This window comes from Babylonia areolata, chromosome 21 (genome assembly GCF_041734735.1).
Source record: "Babylonia areolata isolate BAREFJ2019XMU chromosome 21, ASM4173473v1, whole genome shotgun sequence".
NCBI classification, from domain to species: Eukaryota; Metazoa; Mollusca; class Gastropoda; order Neogastropoda; family Buccinidae; genus Babylonia; species Babylonia areolata.
The window spans coordinates 28345322-28350321 of NC_134896.1; the positions used below are offsets into that span (position 1 = coordinate 28345322).

Below are 5000 nucleotides of genomic sequence, written 5' to 3' on the forward strand. Positions count from 1 at the left end.
GGTGGGGTGGGGGTGGGGCGTGGGGGGTGCGAAACTGGAAGAGGGAACCTGAAGCTGTCTTTTCCTTTCGTTCATGTCTTTCTTTTTTCTTTCTTTCTCTCGTTTTGTCTTTCTGTGTGTGTGTGTGTGTGTGTGTGTGTGTGTGTGTGTGTGTGTTGTGTGTGTGTGTGTGTGTGTGTGCGCGCGCGCGCGTGCACGTGTGTGTGTGTGTGTGTGTGTGTGTGTGTGTGTGTTAGTATATTTGGTGTAACGTTAGCGTTTTGGAGTTAGCAACTGCAAAAAGTAAAATAAAATAACAGCAACAACAATTACTAAAACGACAATAACAATAATGATAACAACAACAACAACAGTAGTAAAATGATGATGATGGTGATGATGATACTACTACTACTACTACTACTACTACTACTAATAATAATAATAATAATAACAACGATAATGATAACTATGAAAATGATAATACTGATAATAACAACAACAACAATAATAATGATGATAATAATGATAATAATAATAACTTCTTGGAGAACCTGTCTTCAAATGTTTAATAATAACAACAACAATAATAATGATGATGATGAGAATGATAATGATGATAATAATGATAATAACAATGATAATAATAATAACTTCTTGGAGAACCTGTCTTCAAATGTGTTTGTTTTCTCATCACGGTGAATTTTTCTACATTTTTTTTTTTTACCAGGGGCAACGTTTTGTTGCCGTAGGTTCTTTCTCGTGCGCTAAGTGCATGCTGCACGCGGGACGTTCGTTCATCATGTCATCCGAATGGCTAGCGTCCAGGCCACAACTCAAGGTCTAGTGGAGGGGAACAAAAAAAAAAAATTCAGGCAAGTGTGCGATTCGACCCTATGCGCTCAGATTCCCTCGCTTCCAAGGCGGACGCGTTACAATGCGTTGCCGTATGTCCATGTCTTCGATCAGAGACCATGTTGAGCGAACAGACATAGAGACAGACATGTTTGCAGGAAGACAGGCGTGAGAGGACTCTCTCTCTCTCCCTCTCTCCCTCTCTCTCTCACTCACTCTGCTCCTTCCTTGCTCCCTCCCTCTCTCTCTCCATCTCTCACTCCCTCTTTCTCTCTTTCTTTCTCCTCCACCCTCTCTCTCTCTCTTCCCCCTCCCCCGCACCATCTCCTTCTCTTACCCCCCCCTCTCTCTCTCCTCCCTCCTCACTCTCTCCTTCTCTCTCTCTCTCTCTCTTCTCTCTTCTCTCCGCCCTCCTCACTCTCTCCTTCTCTCTCTTCCTCTCTCTCTCTCCACTCTCTCTCTCCGCTCTCTCACTCTCTTCCCTCCTCACTCTCTCCTTTCTCTCTCTCTTCCTCTCTCTCTCTCCTCTCTCTCTCCTCCCTCCTCACCCTCTCCTTTCTCTCTCTCTCTTCCTCTCTCTCTCTCTGTCTCCTCCCTCTCTCTCTTCCTCTCTCTCCTCACTCTCTCCTCTCTCTCTCTCCTCCCTCCTCACTCTCTCTCCTCCCTCCTCACTGTCCTCTTTCTCTCTCTCTCTCCCTCTCCCTCCTCACTCTCTCTCTCTCTCTCCCTCTACTCCCCTCCCTCACTACCTCTCCACCCTCCCTCTCTCTGATTCTCGTTCTTTTCCCCCCGACCTCTGACCACACACACACACACACACACACACACACACACACACACACAGCAGAACGACTGCTGTGACTCCAGTCTTGTATTGCAACTGGTGCTGACAGCAGCTGGCAGTATTTTGTGTGTGACTCTGAGAGAAGGAGAGCGTGTGTGTGTGTGTGTGTGTGTTCTGTGTGTTGTGCTTTTCGCAGTCAGAGGATAATTTTCTCATCGTCTATCTGTGTGCTGGTTGGTTTGGTTTTTTGTTTTCTTTTTTGTCACTTTTTTTTTTAAATTGTGTTTTCGTTTTGGGCAACTGATGAATTGTAATCATAACAGCTGTATGTGTAATGTGTTTGGATAGAATTGGGTGGGTGGGTTATGGGAGAAGTATTTGATTTTGACATCGGTGATGGGGGTTTTGATATTTTTTCATTTTTATTTCAGTTTGTTTGATTTCATTGTTATTTTTCAGTTTAATTTTGTTGTTGTTGTTTGTTCAGAATCAGTTTTCGGTTTATTTTCTCCAAGAGATTTTGTAGCCACAGTATTGGAAATTGACTCGATAGATTTTTTTAAATATATTTCTTCCGAAAGTTGGTAGCGGCCACTGTAATTATGATACGATGCAATACTCTACAATACTAGTAATTCAATTCAATTCAATTCAATTCAATTCAAAATACTTTATTATCTGCTTCAACCAGAAACAGAAAATTTCTTTAGGCTCACTTAAAAATAAAATGCCCGTCAGCAAAAATCAAAGAGAAAAAAATTAAAAAAAACAACTACTGACACACCCTTCACTTATCACCATGCACACATCAAATATTATGTAAAAAGAAAAAAAAACATGTGGGTAAGATACTATTACATTATGATTCAGAGTGTAACAACAGTGTGTGTGTTGCGTGTGTGTCCGTGCGCCTGCATGCATCGTTTTGTGCGTATCTTGATTGATACCATTGGAAATAATGTATGCATTCAGAGGCTCGGCGCTCACGCAACACGGTCTCCCAGCCACAGTCGAGTTAGCCACATACATGAACGGGACACTGAAAGGTTGGGGAGGTACCCGTAAAGTCGACAGCTCATTGCGTCGACAGCTCATTTTGTCCTCCAATTGTAAATTCTTATTTGTGCTATGTTCACTTTTGGAATGCTGAATGGCGACAAACGTCCTTCATTATTGACCACATCCTCTACACAACATCCTGTATCTATACTTAGACTGCATCCTCTAAACTACATCCTGTATATCCAGACTACATCCTCTACACAGTATCCTGTATCTATACCCAGACTGCATCCTCTACACATCCTGTCGACGCAATGAGCTGTCCACGCAATGACAAAGGTTGAACTAAAAATGTAAAAGAGAAAAACCACGTTAAACTGGAAACACAGACACAGACACAGACAGACAAACAGACACACACACACACACACATTCACATTCACACACACACATTCACACACATTCACACACACACATGCAGACACACACACACACATATTCACACATACACACGCGCGCGCACGCACACACACACACATGCACACACATGTACACACACACACACGCACACACACACACACACACACACACACACACACACACACACACACACAGCAACAACAACAACAACACCAAAACCCACACACTTAGTTTATCCCACGGTAAAATAAGATAACAAGTAAAGAAACACCGTGAAACACTATTTTCGAAGCATGAATTCTTAAAAAGACAATGACAGTTCCTTCACATCAAAAAACATAGAAAAACATAGCACTCTTGCACCCACTAAACGAGATATGTCCTGACTTAATACATACATTAAGAAACATTAATTCCAAAAACAAGAAAACCTTACACCGAATCAATCATTTGAAACTGTTATGATTTCATATACAACATCTAAAACCTAACATTTCTCAAACATGTAACTCTCCTACTTTGATAAAACTCTAGCTAAGACCAGTACCTGCGAGTTAGTTAAACACTTAAGAAATGTAACTGATGCATCCATTTTCATATCAGTACATACGTTTTTATTCACAACATAAAATCAAGAAAAGCAACCAAGAGAAACTGACACGTTACCATCCACCCCCACCCCCCAGTTCCCCACCCCCTACCCCCACAACCCATCACTCTTCCTGTCACTCACTCTGACATGCTGTCAATTCTCTCCTGCACGCGCGAGTCTGGCATTCCCACGCGTATAGTCCCCCCCCCCCCCCCCCACCATCACCCCCCACCCCTGCCCCTCCACCTCCCAAACACACACACACACACACACACACACACACATAGTAAAAAATGTTATATGCATTTGTGGTAAGCAGGTCGGCTTGCATCATAGTTTGTTTCAATGTCAGCAGTTACGTATCTTCTTGCCCAAGTATTTCACAGAGAGTAACTATTCTGCAGATGATTTTTGGGAAGTCATTTCTAACGAGGTTCTTTTAGTAGAACTTTCAAAGGCATTAGTTCATAGACCTATTTCTACATTCCTTTTATGTACTTCATAATCATGTTAATGGTTTGAGTTATTATCATCATTATTGAATTGTTACTGTTAAAGCTAATTTCATGTTAGTTATGCATTTCTTAGTAGTTTTCTACCTTTTCTGTATTATCCTGACTTCTCTTTCCCCTTCCCCCCCTTCCTCTTTTTTTAATTTAATTTTGAAAAGACGCTAAACTAAAGAACGAACACACACACACACACACACACACACACACACACACACACACACACACACACACACACACGAACGCCCCCCGCACGCACACACACATCCAAGTTTCAAGTTTAATTATCCTTACACTCCTATTGCAGTATGGAGGACTACTACTACAAATAATGTTTTCATGCCCAGAACAAACATTTCCAAATATACAATAATGTCACATAAAAGTTGAGAAAACACAAATGCCTTTTTAACCCCAAAAGTGTAGCTTGGCAACATTTGCAAATTTAATCATCTTACTTACAGCTAGAATGACTTTTCTGCCTCCTTTGAGCATATTACAAAAATAAAAAACAGATTTTAGAGACAAATTTGTTTTAGGAACATATCTATTTCGCTCATGATCATAAATGGGACATTCCATTATAAAATGAAACTCATCCCCAATCACAGACATGTTACAAACCTTACAAAACCGTAACTCTCGTGGTATTCCTTTGTGTCTCCCTGTTTCTATTTCCAGCTTATGACTACTACTTCGAAATATGAGAGAAGCTGATAAAAAAATTGTCAGGCATTTGACAAAAATATTTTTCTCTACCAAATTCACTTTTGAAATTTCGATAAAACAAACATTCATTACTAACCTTTAGTGCATGTCACACACACACACACACACACACTCGCGCGCGCGCGCACGC

At 41.1% G+C, this 5000-nt stretch overlaps 1 long non-coding RNA gene across 1 annotated transcript in view; it reads left to right on the top strand.

The window, feature by feature from the left end:
- Positions 1–1719: 1719 nt before the first annotated feature.
- Positions 1720–5000, top strand: part of LOC143296511 (uncharacterized) — a 27256-nt gene continuing 23975 nt past the window's right edge. Inside the window, exon 1 of the long non-coding RNA XR_013057151.1 lies at positions 1720–1851. This is a non-coding gene — a long non-coding RNA (uncharacterized LOC143296511). The remainder of the gene's footprint in view (positions 1852–5000) is intronic.